Below are 19,788 nucleotides of genomic sequence, written 5' to 3'. Positions count from 1 at the left end.
CTGGTTGATATCTAAATATTCATGTGTATATCACTAATTCGAACTAGGTATATCTTTTTTAAAAAATACAGCTGTATATGGCAGTAATGGACATTGCAGACCTATGAAAACGGTAATGCATTCAGAGTGAAGTTACTATAATTCTAATCATATGATGACTTTTTTGGTGGTCTTTCTTTCCTCTCTCTCTCCCTTCCTTCCTTCCCTCACTCCCTCCTTTCTCTTCTCTCCTCTCCTTTCCTCTCTTCTGTTCTTCTCTTTTCTATTGATTTCCTAATTCTCAAGTCCCTCCACCACCTTCATGCTCTTCGTGAGTCACAGATATCTTTTCTTCCCCTCAAATAGGATCAAGTGACTAAACCTGAGGCAGGGGCTCCATCCAATGTGATGATGGCTTTGGGTTTGGGGCACAAGCTCTGTAGGGTGAGGGATAGACACAGGGTCTCTTAGCTCCTTTCCTTTTGCTGAGGGCTCCTCTGCTGCCTGTCCAACACTACCATCGGCTTTCTCCAAGTAGGATTCTCTCCTCTCTTGGATCGCTGTTGATAGTCTCATATACAGGCTTTCTGATAGTTTCCTAAGGGCTTTGACTGCTAATTACTAAGGGTCACAAACAAACTTTAAGGACCAAGTGTCCCTCTTCTGACCTGATCTTATATTTTCCACTTAGGTTCAAAAACAATGTTACCTAAAGATGCTCATGGTGTCATGGAAAGCTCTTACTGCCATTGATGCTCCCTGTATTTTTTACCTGTTAGATCAGTCAACTCACCCATTGTTGTCACTGTTGTCAGGACATACAGTAGAAGCTGTCGATGAATCCATAATTCTACCAAAGAGTGAAAAAACACATACAAAAAATAAAGTCAGATATTCTGGAAGGCAATCAGGATGTTAATCTCAACAGTATTTCAGGACAGGAAAAGTAAAATCAGAGGAATTTTGACAAGAACTAAAGAAACAATTTCAGGGTCCAGCACTAGTACTTCTGAGACAGGGTGTGTGTGTGTGTAAGAAAGGACACAGAAACAATAAAGAAAATGTCAGAATAATGAATGTTCCTATATCAATGGCTAGTTTGTGAACTGAAAGTAGATTATATGTTCAGAATGATTCTGTTTTCTTTTTGTCTGGATTCATTTTTTTAAGTTATGTGGCTATATTTTACAAAATCAAGACTTCCAAAATCTTCCTAAACCAGTAGCTGCAGATAGGACCATATGAGGATCAAGCCTTGGGTGTCATCTCTAAGAATACACTGCAGGCCACACTCATTTTCTTTTATTCTGTTTATGCAAGGGTGGGCTGTCTCCAAAACATTTAGCTATTCACAGATATTAAAATGTCATATAATTGTAACGTCCATTATGTTGCTTTATAAGCCACCAATCTCACTAATAAAAACCAATTTGTGACTTTCATTGTAATAATTAACAATGTTTCAGGTGTTAACTGAGATGGGACCATCGAAGCCCTTTTGGTGGCCATCTCTATGGAGTGGCTTCCTGAGCTGAACACTAGCTCACCTGATCCTTGAACAGAGCATCCACCATTAGGACACCCCAGCCTAATGGTGGGAAAGATTAAAGAGCATCCACCATTAGCAGCCCAGCCTCCCTTATAAGAAAGACTAAAGCCACCAGTATGTGCATACTATCACACTGCCTAAAAGGTCTTATTTTAAAGACATTAACAGGCATAGAATGAGACTTTTTAATTTTTTTAGATTTATTTACTTAGAGACAGAGTCTCACTTTGTCACCCAGGCTGGAGTGCAGTGGCATGAACTCAGCTCACTGCAACCTTCGTTTCCCAGGTTCAAGTGATTCTCCTGCCTCAGCCTCCCAAGTAGCTGGGACTGCAGGTGTCCGCCACCATACTGTGCTAATTTTTTTTTTTTTTTTTTTTTTGTATTTTTAGTAGAGATGGGGTTTCACTATATTGACCAGGCTCGTCTCGAACTCCCGACCTCGTGATTCACCCACCTTGGCCTCCCAAAGTGCTGGGATTACAGGCGTGAGCCACCACACCCAGCTGGCTTTTTTATTTTTATTTTTTTTTTATTTCTATTATTTTCCTATCTAATTATTTTTCTGTCTCTAGTTGCTGGGTCACAGACAGCAGCAAATTCTATACCTTCGGGGTTATACCAGCTCATCGGCAGTAGGAGTAGAAATATCAAAGCTCTCAGTCTACCACCTTGTGTTCCAGAGATGTGTCCCAAGCACATCTGTGGACATGAACCAGGGCAATCCAAGGCAGAACTGGATTTCTGGGAGTTTTTCTCTGTAAGCCCTGGACCTGCTTACCTGTAGGCCAGACTGCTTCAGGGGCCACTGCCGCTCAGAAGAGCCTGGGATCAGTTCAGCCGAAAGAATGACACAAGTCTCAGGTCTTGTGTCAGTCAGTGTAAGTTTCTCTAAGAAGGAGAAATTTATTCAATACCCTGTTAGCAGTTTTCTCTCCTGCTGCCTTTCGGGATTATGGCTTTTCCTTTTTTTATTTTTTAATTTCCCAAAACCAAGTTTGTTAAATCAAATCTTTACCCAATTCCTGGCAAGCAACAAGGTTACTGCTATTTGGCCCTACACCCACTAGGTGTCCTCCAGTACTATGAGGATAAGGGGACTCTGTGAGGTCCCTGGGAGGGGAAAGGAATGTCAATTGGTGATCTCCGCAGCTGAGTATAAGCAAACTTTCCTGTCTATGGGCCCCAGAGATCTCCATCTAGTTCCCCCACCAAAACTTTACATGATTCTAATCCTCCTGATGAGGATGAGAGGGCATTATTAGCCAACAGAGAGGGCAGAGGCTGGGATGGGACTCCCTTGCTCAGAGACCCTCACCTCTAGGTCTTTACCTTACCTCGTATTGAGAACAAGTGAGTATTGGGATAAGAACTCTGCGTCCATGGCAACCCAAAACAGAATCCTGGTGCTCTTGAGATTCTCGCAGAGTGGGGAATAGAACAAGCTGGGTTGAAGACTGCAGAGACTTAAAAACAGATGCTGTTTTATCACACATACAGATACTCATTAAAGATGAGGGAGAAGGGCATGGGGTAGAGGAGAATGTACCAAAACCAAAGACCCCAGGGTGATAACCTCAGAGCAGAGATTATCTCTCCAGTTATTTTTTTCTTTTTTATGTAATGGAGGGGTTTCTTCTTATTTACTCTGATGAAGAAGGTTACATCAAGGGTTCAGCTTCCTTTGTGGGTTAGTGAGGATAACCAGAGGGCTCAATGTTTTCTAGACAATATTAAATTTGACTAGAATAGGCAAGGTTGATAGGACTGTGAGAAAATGAATAGTTGTACATTTAAAATACACTAATATTCTAGCTAGAAGAGAGAATTTTGAGTGTTTTTAAAGCAAAGAAATGGTAAATGTTTAAGGCAATGGATATGCTAATTAGCACAATTTGATCATGATACAATGTATAAATGTACTGAAACATCACATTGTACCTCATAAATATGTGCAATTTATTGTGTCAACTAAAATTTCGATTTTAAGAAAAAATAAGCTTCAATTGTAAGAAAACAACCCAACTTTTAAAAAAATGTGCAAAATATGTGAACAGATAGTTAACTAATAAAGATTTGCAACTGGCAAATAAGCAAATGAAAAGATGGTCATCATCACTAGCTATAAGAGGAATGTAGATTAGAACTACAATAAGAAACCACTAGATATCTATTAGAATATCTAACATTAGAAAGATGGAGGGTTGAGAGAGAGAGAGAAACTGAAACTCTCATACAATGCCAGGAATGTAAAATGCTAGATCCACCTTGGAAAAGAGTTTGGCAGTTTCTTAAGAAGTTAATTAGGTCTTTTTGTCCCCACTTCAACATGTAGAGAACTTGGAAGTCATCATTCCCATCTTCACAACAGGAAAAAAGATAAACTGAAAATCAACAACTTTTCTTAGATCTGTCAGAGAATAGAGGTCACAGGGCAAACCACTTGCTCAAAAACTAGAGAGATGGGTGACTACAGAAGATCACAGTTTACCTGACAGCAGAAGTCACTAAAGCCAGTAATTGGTAGGAACACTTAAACGGCAATCAATAAATTACTGGTGGCTGAGTGTGGACTAGCTTGAGAGTTAAAAACTTGCTGGAGTCCCGTTTTGGGGACCTCTTAAACTTTCATGAATTTTACTTCCAGGAACCTACCAGGTTCTCATGATGAATGCTGAAGAAAATTTCCTCAGGCTTTTGAGGCAAGGAAAAGGGAAAAGCATCCATTTCAAAATATGCCCTAATTGGGAGACAGAGAGAGTGAGTGGGTATAGCAACCATTTTGAAGTATGCCCAGAGCATTCTGTTCTCTTTGTAAAAGGTCTGCCCTAAAGAAAGACTGCTTTATCAGGGTCTTGTCTGACCCAGGGAAAAGCAATAAGACAACTCTAAACCCCTCTAGTTTTTCTGCCCCAGAAAAAAGGAAAGGAAAAAAAGAAATAATTACTAATTCAATAGCATAAAAATTTATACCTATGTTTTTGTCTAAGAGTATAGTTTGGGATCTTGACTTAGATATTTCTTCCATCTGAGGTTAATTTTTCTGTATGATGTGAGGAAGAGATCTAACTTCATCCATTTTTATGTGGATTTGCTGAAGAGACTGTTCTTTTCCACTGGATGGTCTTGGTACCCTTGTGGAAAATCAATTGACTTCAAAAATATGGATTTACTTCTGGACTCTCAATTCTATCCCGTTGATCTACATGTCTATCCTTATTCTAGTACTACACTATTTTAACCACTATAGCTTTATTGTAAGTTTTGAAATAATAAAGTGCGGACTCTGCAACTTCACTGTTCTTCAAGATTGTTTTGGTTATTCAGAGTCCCTTGCATTTTCAAACAAATTTTAGGATCAGCAAGTCAATTTCTGCAAAAAGAAAAGCTAGGATTTCGATAGGAATTGAGCTGACTATGTAGATCAATTTGTGGAGTACTGTCATCTTAACAGTTTTTCTTCATTTAATGCGTACCGGATGTGTATCCATTTATTTAGGTCTTACTTAATCACTTTCAATAATATTTTGTAGTCTTACATTTCTTTTGTTTTATTCTTACTTAGTTTTTCAGTGCTGTTATAAATAAAACTAGTTTCTTAATTTCATTTCAGGCTACTCATTGCTAGTATTTCTAAATATAACCAATTTTTGTACATTGATCTTGTATCTTTCATGAACTAAATTGTTAACTCCAGCAGGTTTGTTGTCGTTGTGGATTCCTTAGACTTTTTACATACAAGATTATCTGCAAAAAATATAGTTTCGCTTTTTCCATTCCAATCTAGATGCTTTTTATTTCTTTTCTTGTTTTGCCTTGTTTTGTTTTTGGTTCAATTATCCTGGCTAGAACCTCCAGTACAATGTTGAATAGAAAAAGCAAGAGCAGGCATCCTTGTCTTTTTCCTCATCTTAGGAGAAGGAAAAGACTTTCACCACTAAGTTTAATGTTTGCTGATGGTTTTTCATAAACTAGATTACCTAAAGGTTTTTTTTGTGGTTGTTATTGTTATTTACTTAGGGTATTTACCATATTTTTTAGTTCTTTTCTTCTTGATCAGTCTAGCTAAACTATCAATTTTGTTGGTTTTTTTAAAAGAACTTTTGGTTTTGTTTATTTTCTCTATTGTTTTTCTGCTTGCTATTTTATTTACTTTCACTCTAACATTTATTATATCCTGGCTTTACATGCTTTGATTTCAGTTTGCTCTTCTTTTTCTAGTTTCTTTAGATGGAAAGTTAGGTTATTAAATCAGATCTTTCTTCTGTTCTAACATAAGAATTTACATCTATAAATTTCCCTTTACGCACTGTATTAGCTGCATTCCTTAAGTTTTGTGATGCGGAGTTTTTGTTTTCATTCATCTCAAAATATGTTCTGATTTCTCTTGGATTTATTCTTTGTCCAGTTGATTATTTAAGAGTACACTGTTTCATTTCCATTTATTTGTGAATTTCCCAAATTTCCTTCTCTTTCTATTCTAACTTCACTTTATTGCAGTTGAGAACATACTTTGTATTATTTAAATATTTTAAAAGTTATTGAGAGTTGTTTCATTGCCTAGTATATGGTCTTTCCTGGAGAATGTTCCATATGTACTTATAAAGAATGTACACTCTGTTGTTGTTGGATGGAGTATGCTATAGATATCTGCTAAATCTAGTTGGTTTACAGTATTATTCAAGTCTTATATTTTCTTATGGATTGGCTGCCCAATTGTCTAGCTATTATCAAAAGTGGGGAATTGAAGTCTTCAGCTATTATCGCTGAATTTTTTCTTCCTTCAATTCTGTCAATGTTTTCGTCATGTATTTTGGGACTCTGTTATATGTTTTTGATGGACTGATTCTTTTATTCTTATAAAATATCCTTTGTTGCTAATAAAATATCCTTTTATTATTATAAAATATCCTTTGTTGCCTTTAAGTCTATTTTTTTTAATTTCATATCGTGATTCCATCTCTTTCTCAGCTCTTTATTTCCTGTGGATTTGAGTTACTACCTATTATTCTTTCATTTCAGCCTGAATGACTCCCATTAGTATTTCTTATAGAGATATCTTCAAGTAACAATTTTTTTTAGTTTTGTTTACCAAAGAATGTCTTATGATACTTAATGTCTTATGTTTTTCCTTCAGTGTTGAAGGGTATTTTTGCTAGATATAGAACTCTTGATTAAGAAGTCTCATTAGACCCTTAGTAGCCATCTTGATTATCACACCAACTGTCATGGCATCACAGGGGTTGTATACAAAGTAACCCTTATTTCACTTCATAATTGCCCCAATATACGACAGCAATTATCCTGGCAATTTGGATATGCCAGAGAGGAGCCATAATATGTTTCTTTTAAGTGAAAACATGAAACTCTCTGACATTATAAGAAAAGAAAAATATTACAGGCTGAGGTTGCTAAGATTTACAGTAAGGACAAATCTTCTACCCATAAAATTGTGAAGAAGAACAAAGAAATTTGTGCTAGTTTTTTGCTGTCATACCTCAAGCTGCAAAAGTTACAGCTACCATGCATGATGAGTGCTTAGTTGAGATGGAAAAGATATTACATTTGTAGGCAGAAGACATGAACAAAAATGTTTTCTGTCAGCAATTAGGTTTGGTAATCTCAGCATTCTTTTTTGTTTTGTTTACATTTTTGTTAGCATATTGTGTATCTCAATTTGTCGATGTCTCAGGTAGCCATGATGTTCAGTAATTGCCTCTGATTGTCTTCAACAAATATCCCCTGAACAAAGGCTGAGGGAGCTCCAAGTCAGGCCAATAAAGATAGTCTTGTGAGTGGGGTATTCCTGGGACCTCTTTGTCAGGTCAGACAATTACATTTCTCTGGGAATAAGGCTTTGAATGAGTCCCAACCCCTTTTTGTTCCTTTCTATGGCTCCCAGGAGCTTGTTTTTCACCAAGATTGTAGGATATTGACTTTCAAGGCTACCATGGATCTGGGAGGATGTGATCGGCATAGAGCAAGTAAGAACACTACAAAGCTCAATATTCTCACCAAAATTTGCCTACATTCCTGAATAAATGCTCCAAGGTTGCAGCAAGTCTTTGGGTATTTTCCAGAGTTCTGAAAAAGTTGCTTCTATTCTTCCCAGTTGATTTTATGAAGAAAGAAATTTTTGAAGGTTCCTAGCTTGCCATTTTTACTGACATCACTTCCAAATACACTTTTTGTTGTTGTTGTTGTTGTTGTTGTTTGAGACAGAGTCTCACTCTGTTGCCCAGGCTGGAGTGCAGTAGTGTGATCTCAGATCACTGCAACCTCTGGCTTCAAGTTCAAGCAATTCTCCTGTCTCAGCCTCCTTAGTAGCTAGGATTACAGGTGTGCACCACCATGCCTGGCTAACTTTTATATTTTTAGTAAAGATGGGGTTTCACCAAGTTGGCCAGGCAGGTCTTGAACTCCTGAATTCAGGGTATCCTCCCACCTTGGCCTCCCAAAGTGTTGGGATTACAGGTGTGAGCCACTGTGCCTGGCCCCAAATACACTTATACACTTTAAATACATTTCTGAACTCACAAAATTGTAAAGGAAATACAAAATGATTACATACACATACACACACACACACACACACACACACACACAATCTAGAGGAGAAATTAATGTCAAAACTAAAGTCATCAGTCAACATAGAAGCCAGAGATGCCCTGGAAGTATGCCAAAACCAAAAACCTAGAGCTTTGTTAGTTAACATTTTGGCTCCCTTAGGTAGTAAATAAAAATTGGGGCAATCAATAGGAAAATTAAAATACTTTGTTTTAAAAAGCTGGGAATGAGATGTCAGTAGGGGACTTTGAAATGCTCTGACACATCCTGACTGAGAATCTAGAATTTTTTCAGATTGACTAATAGGATTTGAACTGACAAAGTAGGGAACTGAATCTGAGACCTCCACATAAATCTAGGGACCAAAATCGGCTATATATTTAGTAGAAAAGACAAAGTTTGAAGGATATGACAAGTGAACCAATAAACAAATCAGTCTCTGCAGGCAGTAGTTTAAAACATTAATAATTTTATTAGGCTTTCCTAATGTTTTCTATCAGCTTTACTCTTATGCTGGAATGTGAATTTATACCATACTCATAGTCCAAGAAACCGCAAACCAATAAATCAAACTAGAATGGTTCCTGATTGGTACCACTTCCAGAGCCAAGCAGAAACCAAGCAAATCATCTCAATTTTGGTCTCCCAGGATGTCCAAAGTTAAAGTTTAGACAAATGTGAGCTATCTATAAAATTTAACAAAGAGTTGAAGGGTCAAACTACTATAAGCGGGAGTCAACAGAAACCATAAAAAGAAGAACAAGACATAGAAAAATACAAACATTAAAATTATAACAAACTTTATACTCAGGAAGTAGGTTTAAAATATGTTTAAAGTGAAAAGATAGAGATCAACACTATGGGGGGCATTAAAAGGGGCCATTGGTCCACTCTGGAACTTCAAAGTAGGAAGTCTCATGATAATTTTGTCTTAGGTAGTCTGCCTTTCAGTGGTAAGGAGAGAAGGGCAACACTGAAGTGTCAAAGATCAGTTTAGAGGCTACTACAAAGCTTAGGTGAGAGATACTGATGGCCTGAAAACCAGGGTGGTAGTAAGAATTGAGAGGAGAGACAGATTTGAGAAACAGCAGAAAAAATTAGCACAACTTGTAATTGACTAGCTATGTGGAGGACAGCCAAAGCAATCCTATGAAAAAGAAAGAAGTTGGAGGTGTCATGCTACTCAACTTCAAACCATCTACAAGGCTACAGTGACCAAAACAACATGGCACTGGTACATAAACAGACACATAGGCCAATGGAACAGGTTAGAGAACCCAGAAACAAAGCTGCGTAGCTACAACCATCTGATCTTCAACAAAGCCAACAAAAACAAGCAATGGAGAAAGGACTCCCTACTCAACAAACAATGCTGGGATAACCGACTAGCCATATGCAGAAGACTGAAACTGGACCCCTTCCTTTCACCACAAACAAAAATCAACCCATGATGGATAAGACTTAAATGTAAAACCTAAAACTATAAAATTCCTAGAAGAGGCCGAGCATGGTGGCTCACACCTGTAATCCCAGCCTGAGGCAGGCATATCATGAGGTCAGAAGTTTGAGACCAGCCTGGCCAACATGGTGAAACCCTTTAGTAGATATTTAGTATATCTACTAAAAATATAAAAATTAGATGGGCATGGTGGTGCACGCCTGTGCATGGGCATGGTGGTGCATTCCAGCTACTGGGGAGGTTGAGGCAGGAGAATCACTTGAAGCCAGGAGGTGGATGTTGCAGTGAGCCGTGATCATGCCACTGTACTTGAGCCTGGGTGGCAGAGCAAGACTCTGTCTCAAAAAAAATAATAAATAAAAACAAAACAAACAAAAAACTATAAACTCTCTGGAAGATAACCTAAGAAATACCATTCTGACAGAGGACTTCGCAAAGATTTCATGAAGATGCTGAAACCAATTGCAACAAAAACAAAAACAGACAAGTAGAAACTAATTAAACTAAAGAAGAGCTTCTGCACAGCAAAACAAACTATCAACAGACTAAACAGACAGCCTATAGAATAGGAAAATTTTTTTGCAAATTATGCATCTGACAAAGGTCTAATATCCAGAATCTATAAGGAACTTAAATCTACAAGTAAAAAACAACCTCATTAAAAAAAAGAGGGGAGCAAAGGACATGAACAGACACTTCTCAAAAGAAGACATACACACAGCTAACAAACATGATAAAATGCTCAACATCAGTAATCACTAGAGAAATGCAAATCAAAACTACAGTGAGATACCATCTCATAATAGTCAGAATGGTCATTATTAAAAAGCCAAAAAACAGAAACTGGCAAAGTTGCAGAGGAAAGGGAATGCTTATACACTACAGGTGGGTATGTAAATTAGTTCAGCCATTATGGAAAGCAGTTTGGTGATTTCTCAAAGAACTAGGGAATTACCCTGTGACCCAGCAATCCTGTTACTGAGAATATACCCAAAGGAATATAAATCATTCTACCATAAAGACACATGCACGCATATGTTCATCACAGTACTATTCACAATAGCAAAGACACAGATTTAACCTAGGTGCCTGTCAATGAATGGTGAACTGCATAAAAAATGTGGCACACATATACCATGGAATACTATGCAGCCATAAATGAAAAAAAAGCAAAATAATGTCCTTTGCAGCAATACAGATGGAACTGGAAGCCATCCAGCTATAGCTTAAAAATTATTCCAAGCAAAAAAAAAATTATTCTAAGCAAACTAACACAGGAACAGCCAACCAAATACCACATGTTCTCACTTATAAGTGGGAGTTAAACATTGAGTACACATGGACATAATTATGGAAACAACAGACATTGGGGCTTACTTGAGGGTGGAGATTGGGAGGAGGGTGAGTATCAAAAAACTACCTATAAGCTACTATGCTTATTATCTGAGTGTCAAAATAATCTGCACATCAAACCCCCATGACACACAACTTACATATATAACAAACCTGCACATCTATACCTGAACCTAAAATAAAAATTAAAAATTAAATAAAATGTGCACACAAAAAATAAACTGGATTTAGGCATGTCTATTTGTATATAAAAATTGAGCTACTGGCACAGTTATGAACCAACTGAATTATATCTCAGTAGATCAAAATGGCTAATATTGATGTAAAGATAATCAATAACCAGACAAAATATTTCAGGTCAGATTTAGGATTTTTTTTTTTTTTGAGATAGAGTCTTGCTCTGAAGCCCAGGTTGGAGTACAATGGCATGATCTCGGCTCACTGCAGCCTCCGCCTCCTGGGTTCAAGTGATTCTCTTGCCTCAGCCTCCTGAGTAGCTGAGATTACAGGTGCCCACTACCATGCCTGGCTAAGTTTTGTATTTTTAGTAGAGATGGAGTGGCCACGTTGGCCAGGCTAGTCACAAACTCCTGACCTCAGGTGATTCACCTACCTCAGCCTCCCAAAGGGCTGGCATTACAGGCGTGAGCCACCACACCCAGCCCAGATTTAGGATTTTACATGAAATTATCACTGCTGGAAAACCAACAGATTACCAGTCAGATGGATCCCAGGAGATGTGTGAGGACTGACACAACGTGGAATAAACGTTAAAAAAAAAAAAGCTTCAACAACAGACTGGTTCAAGCAGTATAACAAAGTTCAGAATGTGAAGACAGATCTTTTAAAATAACCCCATCAGACAAAGAAAAAAGAAAAAAGGAATGAACAGAGCCTACATGACATATGGTACACCATAAAGCAATCAAACATTTGAATTTTCAGTGTCCCAGAAGGCAAAGAACAAACCAAGGGGATAGAAAAGCTATTTAACAAACTAATAAAACTTTCCAAGTCTAGCAAGAGATTTAGACATGCAGACACAAGAAGCACAGGTATCCCCAAACAGATATAATTCAAAAAGATATTCTCCATGGCACATTATAATCAAATTTTCAAAAATCAAAGACAGAAAATTCTAAAAACAGCAAGAGAAAAGTGTCTAGTCACTTATAAGGGAAACCCTATCAGACTAACAGTTGATTTCTCAGAATAAGCCTTATAGGCCAAGAAAGAACGGGGTGATATATTTTAAGTTTAGAAAGAAAAAAACCATCAGTCAAGGATACTACATCCAGAAAAGTTATCCTTCACAAATGGAGATGAAATAATGTCTTGCCCAGACAAGCAAAATCTGAGAGAATTCATCACCACTAGACCAGCTATATAAGAAATGTGTAAGGGAATCCTATACCTGGAAGCAAAAGGATATCTATCATCATGGAAACACATGAAAGCATAAAACCCACTGGTAAAGCAAGCACACAAATAAGAAAAACAATCCAAAGGTTATCGCTAAAGAAAACCACCAATCCACAATGATAAACCATAAGAGAGAAAGGAACTAAGGATATATAAAGCAACCAGAAATCAATTAATAAAATGACAGGAGCCGGGCGCGGTGGCTTACGCCTGTAATCCCAGCACTTTGGGAGGCTGAGGCGGGCGGATCACCTGAGGTCAGGAGTTCGAGACCAGTCTGACCAATATGGCGAAACTCCATTTAAAAAAAAAATAAAAAGTTCCATTTGACCCAGCAATCCCATTACTGGGTATATATCCAAAGGATTATAAATCGTTCTACTATAAGGACACATGCACACAAATGTTCACTGCAGCACTCTTCACAATAGCAAAGACCTGGAACCAACCCAAATGCCCATCAATAATAGACTGGACAGGGAAAATGAGGAACATATACACCATGGAATATTATGCAGCCATCAAAAACAATGAGTTCGTGTCCTTTGTAGGGACATGGATGAACCTGGAAACCATCATTCTCAGCAAACTGACACAAGAACAGAAAATCAAACACCACATGTTCTCACTTATAGGTGGGTGTTGAACAATGAGAACACATGGACACAGGGAGGGAAGCACTACACATTGGGGTCTGTTGGGGGGAAATAGGGGAGGGACAGCGTGGGGTGGGGAGTTGGGGATAGATAGCATGGGGAGAAATGCCAGATAGAGGTGATGGGGAGGAAGGCAGCAAATCACACTGCCATGTGTGTACCTATGCAACAATCTTGCATGTTCTTCACATGTACCCCAAAACCTAAAATGCAAAAAAAAAAATAAAAAATAAAAAATAAAAATAAAAAAATAAAAAGTAAAATGACAGGAATAACCCTCACATATCAAATATAGTCTTCAATGTAAATGGATTAAACTTTCCATTGAAAAGATAGACTGGCTGAATGGATTTTAAAAACGAACACGACCCAAATATACGCTGCCTACAAGAAACGCACCTCACCTGTGGAGACATAAAGACCGAAAGGAAAGAAGTGGAAAAAGATATTCTGTGCAAAAGGAAACCAAAAGTGAGCAGGAGCAGCTATACTTATATCAGATAAAACAGACTTTAAGTCAAAAACAGTGAAAAGAGACAAGGATGATCATTATATAATGACATGGGGATACATTAGCAAGTGGATGTAACAGTTCTAAACATATATGCACTTGATAGGGATACCCGGATACATAAAGCAAATACCATTAGATCTAAATGGAGAGATAGACTCCAGTACAATAATAGATGAGTACTTCAACCCTCTACTCAGCATTAGACAGATAATCTAGACAGAAAATTAACAAAGAAACCCTGATTTTAAACTGTACTTTAGACCAAATAGACCTAACAGACATTTATAGAACATTTCATTCAACAGTTACAGAATACACATACTTCTTCATCAGCACATGGAACATTCTCCAAGATAGACCATATGTTAGGACATAGAATCAGTCTCAACAATTTTTTAAAAATCAAAATCATGTCAAGTATCCTCTCAGACCACAGTGAAATAGGATATGAAATCAATAACAAAGAAATTTTGGAATCTGTACAAATACATGGAAATTAAACAACATGCTCCTGAATGACCTTTAGGTCAAGGAAGAAATTAAAGAGGATATCAAAAAATGTCTTGAAACAGGCCAGATGTGGTGGCTAATGCATGTAATTCCAGCACTTTGGGAGGCCAAGGTGGGTGGCTTGCTTGAGCACAGGAGTTTGAGACTGCCCTGGGCAACATAGTGAGATTCTGTGTCTACAGAAAAATACGACAGTTAGCCAGGCATACTAGTGCATGCCTGTAATCCCAGCTACTCAGAAGCCTCAGGAAGAAGGATCACTTGAATCTAGGAAGTGAAGGTTGACTTCCTAGTGAGCCAAGACTGCGCCATTGCATTCCAGCTTGAGTAACAGAGAGAGATCTTGTCTCAAAAAATAAAATGTCTTGAAACAAATGAAAATTGAAACACAACATACCAAAACCTATGGGATACAACAAAAGCAGTGCTAGGAAGGAAGTTTATAGCAATAAACACCTATATTTTAAAAGTAGAAAGATTTCAAATAAACAAACTGATACACCCCAAAGAACTAGAAAAGCAAGAACAAAACAAACCCCAAATTAGTAGGACAGACATAATAAAGATCAGAGCAGAATTAAATGAAATAGATTTTTAAAACAATACAAAGAATCAATGAAACAAAAAATTTGTTTTTGAAAAGGTAAACAAAATTGATAAACTGTTAGCTAGACTAACCAAGGAAAAAAAAAAAAGATGGACCAAATAAACAAAATCCAAGATGAAAAAGACACTGCCAGGCACAGTGGCTCATGCCTGTAATCCCAGCATTTTGAGAGGCCGAGGCAGGTGGACTGCTTGAGCTGAGGAGTACAAGACCAGCCTGGGCAACATGGCAAAACTCCATCTCTAAAACAACACAAAAATTAGCTGGGTATGGTGGCATACGCTTGTACTCCCACTATTCACAAGTCTGAAGTGGGAAGATTGCTTTGGCCCAGGAGGTTCAGGCTGCAGTGAGTCATGATCACATCACTGCACTCCAGCCTGGGTGACAGAGCAAGACCCTATGTCAAAAAAATTAATAAATAAAAGTAGACATTACAGCTGACACCAAAGAAATACCAAAAGCCATCAGACACTATTATGAACAACTACACATTAATAAACTAGAAAACTTAGAGGAAATGCATAAATTCCTTGACACATACAAGCTACCATGATTGAATCAGGAACAAATAGAAAACCTGAACAGACAAATCATGAATAATGAAATTGAATTCATAGTAAAAAGTATCCCAATGGTGAAAAGTTCAGGACCCAACGGCTTCACTGCTAATGATTTCACTACCAAATTCTACCAAACTTACAAAGACAAACTAACACCAATTCTCCTCAAAGTATTCCAGAAAATTGAAAAGGAGGGAATTCTTCCTCATTCTACTAGGCTAGCAGTACCCTGATACCAAGACCAGATAAAGAATACAACAACAAAAAAGATAGCGACACTCTAATATCCCTGATAAACATAGATGTAAAAATCCTCAGTAAAATACTAACCAACTGAATCCAACAGTACATCAAAAAGACAACATACCAGGATCAAGTAGGATTTGTCCCAAAAATGCAAAGGTGGTTCCACATACACAGATCAACAAAGATGACATATCACATCAATAGAATAAAGGATAAAAACCATATGATCATTTCAAGAGATGCAGTTTGATAAAATTCAAAATCTCTTCATGATAAAAACTCTCAACAAACTAGGCATTGAAGGGGTATATTAATACTTTGACATAATAAAGGCTACATATGACAAACCCACAGTTAACATCATACTATCATAGCTTTCAGTTTTTCCTCTAAACACTGGAACAAAACAAGGATCTCTATTTTCACCACTCCTATTCAACACAGTACTGGAAGTCTTAAGCCAGTGCAATCAGGCAATAGAAACAAAAGGCATCCAGATTGGAAAAGAAGAAGTAAAATTGTCCCTCTTTCAAGATGACATGATCTCTTGTATCTAGAAAAACCTAGACTCCACCAAAAACTCTTAGATCGGATAAATAGGTTCAATAAAGTTGTAGGATACAGCCGGGCATGGTGCCTCATGCCCACAATCCTAGCACTTTAGGAGGCCAAGGCAGGAGGATCACTTAAGGTCAGGAGTTCAAGACCAGCCTGACCAATATGATGAAACCCTGTCTCTACTAAAAACGGAAAAATTAGCTGGGCATGGTGGCATGTGCCTGTAGCCAGAAGCTACTCGGGGGCTGAAACAGGAGAATTGCTTGAACCCAGGAGGCGGAGGTTGCAGTGAGCTGAGATTGCGCCACTGTATTCTAGCCTAGGCTACAGAATAAGACTCTATCTCAAAAAAAAAAAGTTTTAGGATACAAAATCAACATACAAAAATTATTAGCATTTCTATATGCCAATAATAAACTAAAAGAAATCAACAGGAAATCCCATTTATAATACCTACAAGAAAATAAAATACCTAGAAAAAGAATTTAACCAAGTAAGTGAAAAACCTCTACAATGAAAACTAAAGAACATTGATGAAAGAAATTGAAGAGGACATAAATGGAAAGACAATCCATGCTCATGGATCAGAAAAAATTAATATTGTTAAAATGACCATACAACCCAAAGCAATCTACAGATTCAATAAAATCCCTATCAAAATACCAATGTAATTTTTCACAAAGTAATTCTAAAATTCATATGGCACCAAAAAAGAGCTCGAATAGCCAAAGCAATCCTAAGTAAAAAGAAAGCTGGAGACATTATACTATCTTATTACAAGGCTCTAGTGACCAAAATAGCGTGGTATTGGTATCAAAACAGGTATAAAATGAAACAAAATAGAAAACACAGAAGTAGATCCAACATTTACAGCCAACTGATTTTCAACATGGTGTCAAGGACATTCAATGGGGAAGGACATTCTCTTCAATAAATGGTGCTGGGAAAATTGGATATCCATATGCAAAAGAATGCAACTAACTCCTACCTTTCACTATGTACAAAAATCAACTCAAGATGGATTAAAGGCCGGGCGCTGTGGCTCACGCCTGTAATTCCAGCACTTTGGGAGGCCGAGGCAGGTGGATCACGAGGTCAAGAGATGGAGACCATCCTGGCCAACATAGTGAAACCCCATCTCTACTAAAAATACAAAAATTAGCCGGGCGTTTGGCACGCGCCTGTAGTCCCAGCTACTTGGGAGGCTGAGGCAGAAGAATCACTTGAACCTGGGAGGCGGAGGTTGCAGTGAGCGGAGACTGTGCCACTGTGCTCCAGCCTGGCAACAGAGCAAGACTCCGTCTCAAAAAAAAAAAAAAAAAGAGAGAGAGAGAAGATGAATTAAAGACTTAAACATAAGGCCTGAAACCTTAAAACTAGTAGAAGAGGGCTGGGCGCGGTGGCTCACGCCTGTAATCCCAGAACTTTGGGAGGCTAAGGCAGGTGGATCACGAGGTCAAGAGATCGAGACCATCCTGGTCAACATGGTGAAACCCCGTCTCTACTAAAAATACCAATAAAAAAATTAGCTGGGCACGGTGGCGCGTGCCTGTAATCCCAGCTACTTGGGAGGCTGAGGCAGAAGAATCACTTGAACCCGGGAGGAGGAGGTTACGGTGAGCCGAGATCGCGCCATTGCACTCCAGCCTGGGTAACGAGAGCAAAACTCTGTCTCAAAAAAAAAAAAAAAAAAAGGCCGGGCGTGGTGGCTCACGCCTATAATCCCAGCACTTTGGGAGGCCGAGGCGGGTGGATCACGAGGTCAAGAGATCGAGACTGGCCAGAGGCTGCGTGGAGTCTCAGCGCCGGGCTGCGAGTCGCGAAGGCAAAGATCGCGAAGCTTGGCGCTCAGCGCGCTCCGGGGCCAGGTGGATTCCCCCCGGCCTGACAGTCTCCTCCCCGCCCACTGGCAGAAGCGCCCCGCCAGGCTGCACGCGCGCGCGCAGAGGGGTGGCATAAAAGCCGCGGCCGCGCGGAGACGCGGAGTTGGGCTGCACCATGCACGTGAACAACAAAGTGGCGCTGGTGACCGGCGCGGCGCAGGACATGGGCAGAGCCTTTGCAGAGGCGCTGCTGCTCAAGGGCGCCAAGGTAGCACTGGTGGATTGGAATCTCGAAGCAGGTGTAGTGTAAAGCTGCCCTGGATGAGCAGTTTAAACCTCAGAAGACTCTGTTCATCCAGTGCTATGTGGCTGACCAGCAGCAGCTGGCTGAGAGACACTTTTAGAAAAGTTGTAGACCACTTTGGAAGATTGGACATTTTGGTCAATAATGCTGGAGTGAATAATGAGAAAAACTGGGAAACAACTCTGCAAATAAATTTGGTTTCTGTTATCAGTGGAACCTATCTTGGCTTGGATTACATGAGTAAGCAAAATGGAGGTGAAGGAGGCATCATTATCAATATGTCATCTTTAGCAGGGCTCATACCTGTTGCACAGCAGCCGGTTTATTGTGCTTCAAAGCATGGCATAGTTGGATTCACACGCTCAGCCGCGCTGGCTGCTAATCTTATGTGGTGTGAGACTGAACGCCATTTGCCCAGGCTTTGTTAACACGTCCATCCTTGAATCAATTGATAAAGAAGAAAACATGGGACAATATATAGAATATAAGGATCATATCAAGGATATGATGAAATACTACGGAATTTTGGACCCCCCATTGATTGCCAGTGGATTGATAACACTCATTGAAGATGATGCTTTAAATGGTGCTATTATGAAGATCACAGCTTCTAAGGGAATTCATTTTCAGGACTATGATACAACTCCATTTCAAGCAAAAACTCAATGAGCAGCTTATATATCAGCCATAAGTGAAAATAAGCACAAATGACTTATATTCAGACCCTATCTTCATTTGAATATAGCTTTTAATGAAATATTATAGTTTGAAGTTTTCCTTCATGCATTTGATGATAAATGTTTTCTAAAATTTTAGTTAAGTATATGGATAAAAATTATGAACTATTAAAAATGTGATGTGGACCAAAGCTAGGTTGTAATCTCAATAGTCTAAAAAGTGATGAAAACAAAGGATATTCAAGGAATATTCTGCCTTTAAAAAAAAAAAGAAAGTGTATTTATATCTGTGTTTCATAAATATTAATATTTTTCAGGACATCATTTTAAAGGAGACACTTGAATTGTTATTTAAATCAAACCAGATGTAAAACACTCACATATATAAAGTTCATACTTTAAAAGAGGAAAGCTACTTAACAATGACAAATATTTCATAATAATTTCTACTTACATACCATCTTTCAGCTGAACAATTTCAGTTCTTTCAAGAGCTTCTTAAAGTAGCATACTTGGGGTCAGTAGTTAAGGAATAACCTATGGTGTAAACATATCCCAGATGAAAACTGATGTATGAAAAAAATGACAGAAAGTAACTGATTGACACTGTTGATTCATAGTTCAGCCTCCCATCTGGGAAAGACGTTTCTTTCCTCTGCTCACCTTAAGAACTTTAACTGACTCCAAAAATCTCAGGAATTAAACTTTTAACAGTTACAGCAATAAAGGATAGTAAGTACTCCAAAAACGTTATATTTAAGATATGCTCAACAAGAAAAAAATGCAAATGTAATTTTTTTTCAAATTACTTTTTTGTTGACTTGTACCAATTTCAAAAGTACCTACCCTTCAATAAAGCTTTTTTATTCTTAAAAAAAAAAAAAAGAGATCGAGACCATCCTGGTCAACATGGTGAAACCCCGTCTCTACTAAAAATACAAAAAAAATTAGCTGTGCATGGTGGTGGGCGCCTGTAGTCCCAGCTACTAGGGAGGCTGAGG

At 38.3% G+C, this 19,788-nt stretch overlaps 1 long non-coding RNA gene and 1 pseudogene across 1 annotated transcript; one reads left to right on the top strand and one right to left on the bottom strand.

Moving 5' to 3' along the window:
- Nucleotides 1-714: 714 nt before the first annotated feature.
- On the bottom strand, nt 715-3,534 carry LOC135268799 (uncharacterized). The gene is made up of 3 exons (XR_010337143.1): nt 2,866-3,534; nt 2,310-2,419; nt 715-829 (listed from the first exon to the last, which is right to left on the bottom strand). It is a non-coding gene; the product is annotated as an uncharacterized LOC135268799 (long non-coding RNA).
- Nucleotides 3,535-17,981: 14,447 nt separating this feature from the next.
- Nucleotides 17,982-18,871, top strand: LOC135268798 (15-hydroxyprostaglandin dehydrogenase [NAD(+)]-like; annotated as a pseudogene).
- Nucleotides 18,872-19,788: the final 917 nt, after the last annotated feature.

This window comes from Aotus nancymaae, unplaced genomic scaffold (genome assembly GCF_030222135.1).
Source record: "Aotus nancymaae isolate 86718 unplaced genomic scaffold, 86718_ANA_hifiasm-v0.15.2.pri h1tg000043l, whole genome shotgun sequence".
Lineage (NCBI taxonomy): Eukaryota > Metazoa > Chordata > Mammalia > Primates > Aotidae > Aotus > Aotus nancymaae.
The sequence above is the reverse complement of the archived record's forward strand: the minus strand, read 5'-3'. Positions and strand labels throughout refer to the sequence as shown.